This window comes from Orycteropus afer, unplaced genomic scaffold (genome assembly GCF_000298275.1).
Source record: "Orycteropus afer afer isolate SDZICR_OR568_19922 unplaced genomic scaffold, OryAfe1.0 scaffold00144, whole genome shotgun sequence".
Classification (NCBI taxonomy): Eukaryota; Metazoa; Chordata; class Mammalia; order Tubulidentata; family Orycteropodidae; genus Orycteropus; species Orycteropus afer.
This window is the reverse complement of record NW_006921731.1, coordinates 2,480,577-2,492,996: the sequence shown is the minus strand read 5'-3', so window position 1 is coordinate 2,492,996 and position 12,420 is coordinate 2,480,577.

Sequence of the window (12,420 nt, the reverse complement as noted above, 5' to 3'; positions counted from 1 at the left end):
AGCACACTTGACCCCAGGAAGCCTGCTGTTTCCTTGAAACAATCGCTTCAGGCCGGTGACTATGTCACGCGGACCCCACTGGGGCTGTCGTGGCATAGGGTTGCTATGTGTTGGCGCTGACTTGACAACACCTAACAATAACAACTACAGAAGCTATGGTATTTTCAACAGCTTCATATACATGTGAGAGCTGGACAATGCATAAGGAGGACCAACAAGAAACTGATATATTTGAATTGTGGTGATGGCAAAGCACATTGAACATACCATGGACTGCCAGAAGAATAAACAAATCTTTCTTGGAAGAAGTACAGCAAGAATGCTCCTTAGAAGAGAGAACGGCCAGTCTTTGTCTCTTGTACTTTGGTCATGTTATCGGGAGGGACCAGTCCCTGGAGAAGGACATCATGCTCAGTAGAGGGTCAGCAAAAAATAGGAAGACCCTTAATGAGATAGATTGACACAGTGGTTGCAACAGTGGGTTCAAGCATGGCAACAATTATGAGGCTGGCACAGGACGAGGCAGTACATTGCTCTGTTGTTGAACATGGGCCACTGAGTCAGATCTGGTGCAATGGCACCTAACAACAGCAACAACAGATGAAATAAGCTCTCTATGCATGTTAATTATCAATGCTGTTCCCTAGGTGTCCTGATTGGTTTATCCTGGATCAAGTAGAACTTCAGTCCCAAGACCGTGGTCTCCAGGGCTGTTGAGTCTATGTGATTTTATCATCATTGTCCCTGCTGACCTTGCTTCCAAGTCTGCTTTGCTTCTATGATGCTCCTGCAGTGACCACTGCTGAGGGATCTGACCCACAGCTGGCCCTCTCTCAGTTCATTTGTTCATTAATTTATTATGCTTGAGATCTGGTAGCTGTCCGTGTTTACCTACAATATTCTCCCCTTGTCAATGCTCTTCTAATTCTCTGATTACACAAAAGGAGAACTGCTCTCAGAAGCTAATCCCAAGAGGTTCACTAACATCCCTTTCTAGTAAGGGTGAGAGGATGAAAGTTTGCCAGGTTCAGGACATTTGCAAGACATGTTTCCTGTATAACGCAGTTCTATATTTTTCCGCGGTTTGTTGTTGTTGTTGTTATGTGCCGTCGAGTTGGACCCGACTCATAGCGATCCCTCCTTGGGTTTCTGAGGCAGTGTCACTACGGAAGTAGATTGCCCAACCTTTCTTCCGAGGAGTGGCTGGTGGGTTTGAACCGCCAACCTTCTAGTTAGCAGTCAAGGGCCTTAGGCACTATGCTACCAGAGCTCCCTTCCGTGGTTTAGAAGCACTGAAATGTTTCATGGAGCTCTGGTGACTGAGTGGTTAAAGCATTCTGCTGCTAAGCGAAAGGTCAGCAGTTCGAATTCACCAGCCAGGCTGTGGCTGAAAGATGAAGTAGTTGGCTTCTGTATAGATTTACAGCCTTAGAAACCTATGGGGCAGTTCTACTCTGTCCTATGTTGTTGTTGTTATGTGCCATCTAGTCAGACCTGACTCCTAGTGACCCCTCCTTGGGTTGCCGAGGCAGTATCACTACGTAAGCAAATTGCCCAACCTTCCTTCCGAGGAGTGGCTGATGGGTTTGAACCGCCAGCCTTCTGGTCAGCAGTCAAGTGCCTTAGGCACTACGCTACCCAGAGCTCCTTAAATCGGAACCCACCTATGCATAAGGTTTTTGGGTTGGCAATGTTTGAGTATGAGTAACCACTAGGTGGCAGGAGTGTTTCGTTCCCCACTCGGTTACCTTCTTCCTCCTTGTAATCCTGTTTATAGCAGATACAGATCCTTTCAAAATGAGTGAGCTACTTTTAAATCAACTTGCTTATCGATATGAATTCAAAGGGAACAATAAAATTCATGTACATTCTCTTGAAAATGCACTATGATTTCACTAATCCCATTGGAGAGCTCTCACAGGGCTTATATTACTAACGTACTTTTATAGCCTTTGGCTTGAAAGCGTATGAGAAAAGTAAATAAACCTCAGCTTGTTTATGGCACGGCCAAAGCTGATCTTTTTCCCTTCAGTTGTTAACATCCGCCTGAGCAAAGATCTGTAGGGCTAAGGGTTCATGGACTCCTAGGCTATCATTTCATTAATAAGATTGGAGATGCCTCTCTCATTTTTCAGAGGTCCCAAAAGATTTTCTTAGGGGAGATGGTATTTCAGTAGCTCCTTGAGTGAGAAGCAGGTGTAGGGCATCCCTTCTTTTAATTACATCCCCACAGGAATCCAACCTGCCAAGTGGTATTCTCTTTTAACAAATTAGGTTGGAAGTAGAAAAGAGAAAGGACAGAGAGAGAAAAGGGCAAGAGTGCTAATAAAACACCTTACAGTATGAGAATGAAGAGATGTTGTCTACAGCTGACAGAACATGAATAGGATGTTTAATATATCACTCCAATTTACAAAAGTAAATTTTACATAGCAGAACAAACTATACCAGGCTGTAATATAATGGGGAGGAGAAAGAAGGAGAAAATAGGATGATGGTGATGTTAATAGGCTAAACCTCAACTACCACAGCAGAGAATATAGGTAATACCTAAATTTGAAAAAGCAAGAAATAGCACTAAAAGCATATTATTTATAAACAGGAAGCAATCACCATATCGACTAAAAACAGAAGTGGTTAAAAGTCCTTGTCTCTGTAGAGGACAGGGATTGGAGGGAGGAAAGCAGCTATACTATTTGACTTCCTAACCATGATCTTGTTTCATTTTAAGAACAGGCCAGGATAGACAGACATTAGGTAAAATAGATATCTGGGTTAACAGGAACAACTATCACTGATTTCTTCATTGGGGCATTATATGATATAAGGAGCCCTGGTAGAGCAACGATTAAGCATTCAGCTGCTAACTGAAAGCTTGGTGGTTCAAACCCACCCTGATCACAGCCAAGAAAACTCTATGGGGCAGACTATGTCACATGGGGTTGCTAGGAGTTAGAATCAAATAAATGGCACTCAACAACAACACACACCAGATCTAATATGAATTATCAAGTTTAAGCATTTGCTTGCTCACTCAGGTCACCTTAACATAGTCACTACTGCCAGTAGTAAATTTTAAATTTTAAAAAAATAGTTGCCATTGAGTCAATTCCAATTCATGGCAACCCCATGCGTGTCAGAACAGAACTGCACTCCATAGGGTTTTCAATGGCTGATTTTTTGGAAAGTAGATCTCCAGGATTTTCTTCCCAGGATCCTCCAGCCTTTTGATTAGCAGACTTCAATTTCCACTTGTATATGTGAATTGTGGGAGCTCTGGTGGTATAGTGCTTAAGGCATCTGACTGCTAACCAGAAGACTGGTGATTCAAACCCACCAGATACTCCTCGGAAGGAAGGTTGGGCAATCTACTTCCTTAGTGATATCACCTCTGAAACCCAAGGAAGGGTCGCTATGAGTCAGATCCAACTCGACGGCAATGAGTGAGTATGTTAATTGTCCAAAACTGGCATTTTTCTAGCAGGGATCCATTTTAGTCAATATTTTCACAGCATCTTACCAGGACCTTTCTGATATAAGCAAAAATACTATTACTCTTTGCAATAAGCCAAAACCCTAAAGAATAAATGCATCCATGTTTATTTCCTTTGTAGTGTTCTAGCCCAAACTCCTTAACATGCATCCACCACAGAATATGGTTACTCAAGACAAGCAAATCTGCTACATCTGATCTTTAAACATCCTGTTCTTTACCTTCTTTTCAAACCACACATCTAATTCATCAGCAGTGACAGTTTATCCTTCAAAATACACCAGAACTTAACAATTCTCGTACACTTGCCCCTAATATTATGGTTTGAAGCACCATGACCTTTCACTTGGACCTCTGAAATAGACTCTTAACTGCTTCCATCCCTGACCTTACCATTCACTCTCCATGCAGCAGCCAGAGTGATCCCTTCTAAATGTAAGTCATGGTGAATAGTTTGTAAAACATTGGCCTATATACTCTATGCCCCTTCCTCATCTAATTTTCTACCTCTCTCCCCCTGACTCACTCTTCCCAACTACATTGACCTCCTCACTATTCCTAGAGCCTGGGAGCATTCCCCTGTCTCAGGACTTATGCCCTTGCTGTACTCTCAGCCTGGAATGCTCTTTTCCTAGATGTCTGAATGACTTGCTCCCTCATATCCTTCAGGTGCTGCATTGTCATCTTGTCCAAGAAGCCCTTCCTGACCAAACTATATATAATAGGCATTCTCCATCCCTCTAGAATCCTCCATCTCACACATTTGCTTAGTTTTTTTCCATAACATTTATTATAACAGGAACATTTAATCTTATATAAACCAATCCAAACCAACTACCATAGAGTCGATTCCAACTCATTGCAATTCTATAAGATGGAGTAGAACTGCCCCATAGGGTTTCCAAGGCTGTAAATCTTTACAGAAGCAGACTACCTCATCTTTCTCCTGCAGAGCAGCTAGAATGCTTGACCTTTTGGTTAGCAACCAAAAATATACAAGACATCTATCTATCCTTTATTTCTTTCTTTCCCATTAAAATACAAGCTCTAGAAGAGATCAGACCCTTAAAATTTTCTTTTATTTGTTCACCACCACACTCCCAGTATTAAAAGAGTGCCTAACGCATAATATTGTTGTTGTTAGGTGTGGTTAAACACTGTGCCACCAGAGTTCCTAATCTCCCTGAGTGGCACCAACAGTTAAGCATCCAACTACTAGTTGAAATATTGGTGGTTCAAACCCACCCAGAGATACCTCAGAAGACAGGTCTGTCAATGTGTTTCTCAAAGGTAACAGTCTTGTAAATTTTATGGAGCAGTTCTACTCTGCACATGTGGGGTCACCATGAGTAGGAACTAACTTGACAGTAACTAATAACAAATATACATTATCAAACATTGCATGCTATGGAAATACTTTTGTCTGTCTCCTTTTCTTCCACAGTACATGTATTGCTTGTTTAATAACATGTTTTACAACCTGATCTCTGTGCCCATATTCACTCAATCCTTGTATCTTTGGTGAATGTTTATTCAGTGTGTTGACTGAAAACAGTTATATCAGTTATGTTGCCTTGTTCTTCCTGCCCTCTAAAGCAAGTATAGTTGGTAATATCATCCACATATAAGTTTTTGTATAGACAGAAATACAGGATATATGTGTGTGTGTATACATGTGTGTGTACATACGTGCGTGTGTAACATATGTGTGTACATACGTGTGTGTGTGTGTATACAAGACATCTATCTATCCTTTAGGAGCTCTGGTAGCATAGTGGTTCAGGCACTTGACTGCTAACCAGAAGGCTGGTGGTTCACACCCACCAGCCACTCCTCAGAAGAAAGATGGGGCAATCTACTTCCGTAGTGATACTGCCTAGGAAACCCAAGGAGGGGTTGCTATGAGTCAGGGCCGACTCGATGGCACACAACAACAACAATCTATCCTTTATTTCTTTCTTTCCCATTAAAATACAAGCTCTAGAAGAGATCAGACACTTAAAAATTTCTTTTATTTGTTCACCACCACACTCCCAGTATTAAAAGAGTGCCTAACACATAATATTGTTGTTAGGTGTCCCCTCGAGTCCACTCTGACTCATAGTGACCCTTTGTACAACAGAACAAAACACTTCCTACTCCTGTGCCATCCTCACACTCTTTGCTATGCTTGACCCCATCGTTGCAGCCTCTGTGTCAATCCGTCTCATTAAGGGTCTTTCCCCTTTTACTCTGACCCGCTTCTTTACCAAGTATGATATCTTTCTCTGAGGACTGGTTCTTCTGACAACATGACCAAAATACAGGAGACAAAATCTAGCCATTCTTGCTTCTAAGGAACATTCTGACTATACCTCTTGCAAGACAGATTTGTTCATTCTTCTGGCAGTCCATTGTATTTTCAGTATTCTTCACCAATACCACAGTTCTTCAGTCTTTCTTATCCATTACCTGCTTTTCACATGCATATGTTGTTGTTGTTGTTATGTGCTGTCGAGTCATCTCAGACTCATAGTGACCTTATGTACAACAGAACGAAACACTGCCTGGTACTGTGCCAGCCTCACTATCTCTACTATACCTGAGCCCATCGCTGCAGCCACCATATCAATCTATCTCATTGAGGGTCTTCCCCTCTTTCGTTGACCCTCTACTTTACCAAGCATGACATCCTTCTCCAGAGAATGGTCCCTTCTGACAACATGACCAAAGTAGGTGAGATGAAGTCTGGCCATTCTCACTTCCAAGGAGCATTCCGGCTGTACTTTGTCCAGGACAGATTTGTTAGTCCTTTTAGCAGTCCAGTACTTTCAGCATTCTTCACCAGCACCACAACTCAAAAGCATCGACTCTTCTTTGATCTTCCTTATTCATTGGCCAGCTCATGCATATGAGGCGACTGAAAATACCATGGCTTGGGTTAGGCGCATCCTACTCTTCAAGGAGATATCTTTGTTCTCCAGTGCTTGAAAGAGGTCTTTTGCAGCAGTTTTGCCCAATGCAATACATCATCTTATGTCTTGACTGCTGCTTCCATTGGCATTGATTGTAGAGCCAAGCAATATGAAGTCTTTGACAACTTCAACCTTTTCTCCATCTATTGTGATGCTGTTTATTGGTCCAGTTGTGAGGATTTTTGTTTTCTTTATGTTGAAGTGTAAGCCATACTGTAGGCTATAGTCTTTAATTTTCATCAGTAAGTGTTCTAAGTCATCCTCACTTTCAGCAAGCAAAGTTGTGTCATCTGCATATCACAGGTTGTTAATAAGCCTTCCTCCAATCCTGATGCCACATTCTTCTTCATATAATCCAGCTTCTCATATTATTTGCTCAGCATACCGATTGAATAAGTATGATGAAAGGATACAACCCTGACACTCCCTTCCTGATTTTAAACCATGCAGTATCCACTTGTTGTGTTCGAACGACAGCCTCCTGGTCTATGTAGAGGTTCCTCATGAGTACAATTAAGTGTTCTGGAATTCCCATTCTTCTCAATGTTACCCAGAATTTGTTATGATCCACACAATCTAGTGTCTTTGTATATTCAATAAAACATAAGTAAACATCTTTTTGTTATTCTTTGCTTTCAGCTAAGATCCATCTGACATCAGCTAGGACATCCCTCATTCCACATCCCCTTCTGAATCCAGCTTATATTTCTGGAAGTTCTCTGTCAATATACCGCTGCAACCGTTTTTAAATTATCTTCAGTAAGATTTTACTTGTGTGTGATATCAATGATACTGTTCAATAATTTCCACATTGTGTGGGATCACTTTTCTTTGGAATGGGGAAAAATATGGATCTCTTTCAGTCAGTTGGTCAGGTAGCTGTCTTCCAAATCTCCTGACCTAGCTGAATGAGTGCCTCCAGCACAGCATCTATTTGTTGAAACATTTTGACTGGTATTCCATCAATTCCCGGAGCCTTGTTTTTTGCCAATTCCTTCAGTGCAGCTTTGACATCTTCCTTCAATACCATTGGTTCTTGATCATATGCCACTTCCTGAAATGGATGATCATCTATCAGTTCTTTTTGGCATAGTGACTCTGTGTATTCCATCCATCTTCTTTTGATATTTCCTGCATCATTCAATATATTGCCCATGGAATCTTTCAATATTGCAATTTGAGGCTTAAATTTTTTCCTCAGTTTTCTCAGCTTGAGAAATAGCAAGCATGTTCTTCCCTTTTGGTTTTCTAACTCCAACTCTTGGCATATTTCATTATAATAATTGACTTAGTCTTCTTGAGCTGTCCTTGAAATCTTCTGTTCAGCTCTTTTATCCTGTTGATTCTCTCATTTGCTCTAGTTACTCTCCATTCTAGGGCAAGTTTCAGAGTCTCCTCTGACATCCGTTTTAGTCTTTTCTTCCTTTCCTGTCTTTTTAATGACCTTTTGCTTTCTTTGTGGATGATGTTCTTGATGTCATCCCACAATTCTTCTGGTTTTTGGTCATTGGTGTTCAAGGCATCAAATCTATTCTTTAGATGGTCTCTAAATTCAGGTGGGGTATATTCAAGGTCATATTTTGGCTTTTGTAGAGTTGTTTTAATTGTCTTCAGCTTGAACTTGAACTTGCATCTGAGTAGTTGATGGTCTGTTCCACAATCAGCTCCTGGCCTTGTTTTGGCTGAAGATATTGAACTTCTCCACTGCCTCTTGCCACAGATGTAGTCAATCTGATTCCTGTGTACTCCATCTGGTAAAGTCCAAGTGTTGAAAAAAAGGTATTTGCAATGAGTAAGTCATTGGTCTTGCAAAATTCTATCATGCGATCTCCACCATCATTTCTATCACCAAAGCAAGGCCATATTTTCCATCTACTGGTGATTCTTCTTTGTTTCCAACTTTTGCATTCCAATCACCAGTGATAATCAACACATCTTGATTGCATGTTTGGTCGATTTCAGACTGCATAAGTTGGTAAAAATCTTCAATTTCCTCTCTTTGGCTTTGGTGGTTGGTGCATAAATTTGAATAATAGTAATATTAACTAGTCCTCTGTGTAGGCATATGGATACTATCCTGTCACTGACAGCATTGTACTTCAGGATAGATCTTGAAACTTTCCTTGTGATGATGAATGTCATGCCATTCCTCTTCAATTTGTCATTCCCAGCCTAGTAGATCATATGGTTGTCTGATTCAAAATGGCCAAAACTGGTCCCCTTCAGCTCACTAATGCCTAGGATATCAATCTTTATGTGCTCCATTTCATTTTTGACAACTTCCAGGTTTCCTAGATTCATACTTCGTACATTCCATGTTCTGATTATTAATGGAAATTTGCAACTGTTTCTTCTTATCTTGAGTCATGCCATATCAGCAAAAGGAGGTCCTGAAAGCTTTACTCCATCCACATCATTAAAGTTGGCTCCATTCTGAGGAGGCAGCTCTTTCCTAGTCATATTTTGAGGCCCTTTCGACCTGAGGGGCTCATCCTCTGGCACTATATCATGTTTCAGGGCTATTTTTCAGTAATATATTAGACTGTGTTTCACCACTATTCATAAGGTTTTCATTGGCCAGTTCTTTGAGAAGTGGATAGCCTTTTCCTTCTTCCAAGTTTGTCTTAGGCTGGAAGCTCTGCTGAAACCTGTGGCTAACCCTGTTGGCATTTGAAACACTGGTGGCACAGCATCCAGCCTCACAGAAACACACAAGCCACCACAGGACAACAAACTTAGATGACTACTTGCAAGCTTTTAAGATCCAAGTAGCTTCTCACCAAAGTAGGATGTAGAACAATGTTTTCGTGTAGTATGTTGTGCCAATTCAGTTTCATAGCTCCCATGACCATGGTCCCAAGCCCGTGGACACAATGACTGAGGGAGTCAGGGTGTTTGGCTGTGGCTAAGAAGTATATAACATTGCTCCATTAGCTATATTATATATATGGACATTCTTATAGCACAAATATGTATGTAGAAATATTGCCTGACAAACTTATATACAGTCATGGGCATATTCCCTTTTGCCCAGACATACCTGATCATTTACCCTGTCCACCTATGTATCCACTTGTAGATTAATGTTTGTTATTACTGATAATGCAGTATTATGTATGTAAAAAAGTGTTTATATTCACTATCTGTACTTCTTGTGCACCTATCTGTGTTTTCCTTTACCTTAGTGTTACTGTGTTGATCACTCACTTTTTGTATACTGACTAAGGAGCTCTGGTGGTGTGTAGTGCCTAAGGCCTTTGACTGCTAACCAGAAGGTCAGTGGTTCAAACCCACCAGCCACTCTGTGGAAGGAAGACTCAGCAATCTACTTCCATAAAGATTTACCACCTCAGAAACCCAAAGGGTGTTGCTATGAGTTGGAATTGACTTGATGACAGTGAGTTTGGGTTGGTTTTTTTTTTTTTTTTTTTTCCCCATCCAAATCAATACTTTTCTCTTACTTATCTAGCAGTTTTCCCTTCTCTCCCTTCCCATCCCTGGTAACCAACAAAGAAGGTTTCCTTTCATATATATGTAAGCTTCCTTGACTTTTTACAATAGTGGACTAATACAGTATTTGTCCTGTGATTATTTCACTCAGCATAATGTCCTCCAAGTTCATCCACATTATGAGGTGTTTCACAGAGTCTACATTATTCTTTAGTGTTGTATAGTATTCCACTATGTGGATGAACCATAGTTTGGTTGTACTTATCTTTAAGGGCAATATCTATTTTAATTATTGGGCCTGGCAGTGTGTTAATCTCATTTAAATCTCCCAAGAACTCTATAAGGGAAGTATTATTTTGCACATGAAGGAACTGCAGATGAATTTTCATGATGATCAAAGTTTCCTTTTTAAAAACTTTGGGGGAAGTTCACATGACATAAAATTCACCACTTTAACATTTTAATGTGTATTTGTAATACATTTATAATATTGTGTAACCAATACCACTAATTTCAGAACATTTTTATCACCTCAAAAGGAAACCCATACTTGTTAAGCAGTCACTCCCTATTCCCCACTTCCCCTAGCAACTACCAATTGGCTTTCTTGGTTTATCTGTTCTGGATATTTCATACAAATGAAATCACACAATTATGCAGCCTTTTGTGTCTGGCTTCTTTCACTTAGCATACCATTTTCAAAGTTTACCCATATTGTAGTATGTCTTAGTACTTCATTCCTTTTTATGGCTAAATAATATTCCACTATAGGGATATACTGATTTTTTGTTTGTTTGTTTTTATGTATTGACCTATTGACATAGACATGTGAGTTGTTTCTACTTTTTAACTATTATGAATAATGTTGCTATGAACATTTGTGTACAAGTTTTTGTTTAAATACCTGCTTTCAATTCACTTGCATATATACTTATGAGTGGAATTGCTGGGTCATATGGTAATTCTGCCACCACTTGTCTGTCAGTTTGTCATACTATGATGGTTTGCATGTTGCTGTGATGGTGGAAGCTATGCACCAGTATTTCAAACAGAAGCAGGGTCACCCATGGCAGACATGTTTCAGTGGAGCTTTTAGACTAAGACAGGCTAGGAAGAAGGATGTGGCCAGGTCAACTTCTAAAAATAATTGGCCAGGGAAACCTTATAAATAATAGGAAAACACTGTCTGATATAGTGTCAGATGAGCCCCTCAGGTTGGAAGGCACTCAAAATATGACTGGGGAAGAGCTGCCTCCTCAAATCAGAGATGACTTTAATGATGTGGATGGAGTAAAGCTTTCAAGACCTTCATTACTGATGTGGCACTACTCAAAATAGGAAGAAACAGCTGCATATATTAATAATCAGAATGTGGATTGTATGAAGCATGAATCTAGGAAAACCAGATGTTGTCAAATATGAAATGGAATGCATAAATATTGATATCCTAGACATTAGTGGCATTTGACTGCTAACCAGAAGGCTAGCAGTTCAAACCCACCAGCCACTCCTTGGAAGGCAGTCTACTTCCATAGAGATACCATCTCAGAAACTCAAGGAGAGGTCACTGTGAGTCAAATTGACTCGATGGCAGTGAGTTTGGTTTCTTCGGTACACATTAAACACACTGCTGTCAAGTCGGATCCTAGTCATAGAGACCCCTCCTTGGGTTTCTGAGGCAGTGTCACTACAGAAGTAGATTGCCCAATCTTCCTTCCGAGGAGTGACTGGTGGGTTTGAACCACCAGCCTTCTGTTAGCAGTCAAATGCCTTAGGCACTACGCCACCAGAACTCCTTTGGTAGGCATTAGTGAGCTGAAATGGACTGGTATTGGCCATTTTGAATTAGACAATCACACGGTCTACTATGCCAGAAATGACAAATCAAAGAGGAATGGTGTCACATTCATCATCTAAAAGAACATTTCAAGATCTGTCCTGAAAGATCCCATATAGAGTGGAAGAACAATGTGGTACAAAACTCAAAAAAAAAAAAAAAAAAAAAAGAGACCAGGTTTACTAATAGAGCCTATTAAGACCCCCAGACTATGGCCCCTGGTTACCTCTCAGGCCTGGAATTGAACTCACTCCCATGGCTTCCAGCCAAACAACAGACAGGCATATAGGGTTAACATTTACATCAGGTAGATACACTCTTTGGAATGATCAATCATGGGAGAACAGAAGGGCAATGTTTGCCCAGGGAGACAGCTCAGAGGGTGGGAGTACATAGGAAAGGACACAGGGAAGAGGTAACTAACTACAGGGAGGAAGTGGGAAGAGAGCTGTTACAGTGTGGGGAAGTTTAGTCAATGTCATGAAATAAAATGTATATGAACTGCTGTATGGAAAATGTATTTATTCTGCACCCTTTCACCCAAATCACAATAAAAATTTTTAAAAAAAGACCTGTCCTGAAGTACAATGTTGTCAGTGATAACATAATATCATACGCCTACAAGGAAGATTGGGAGCTCTGGTAGCATAGTGCCTAAGGCACTTGACTGCTAACCAGAAGGCTGG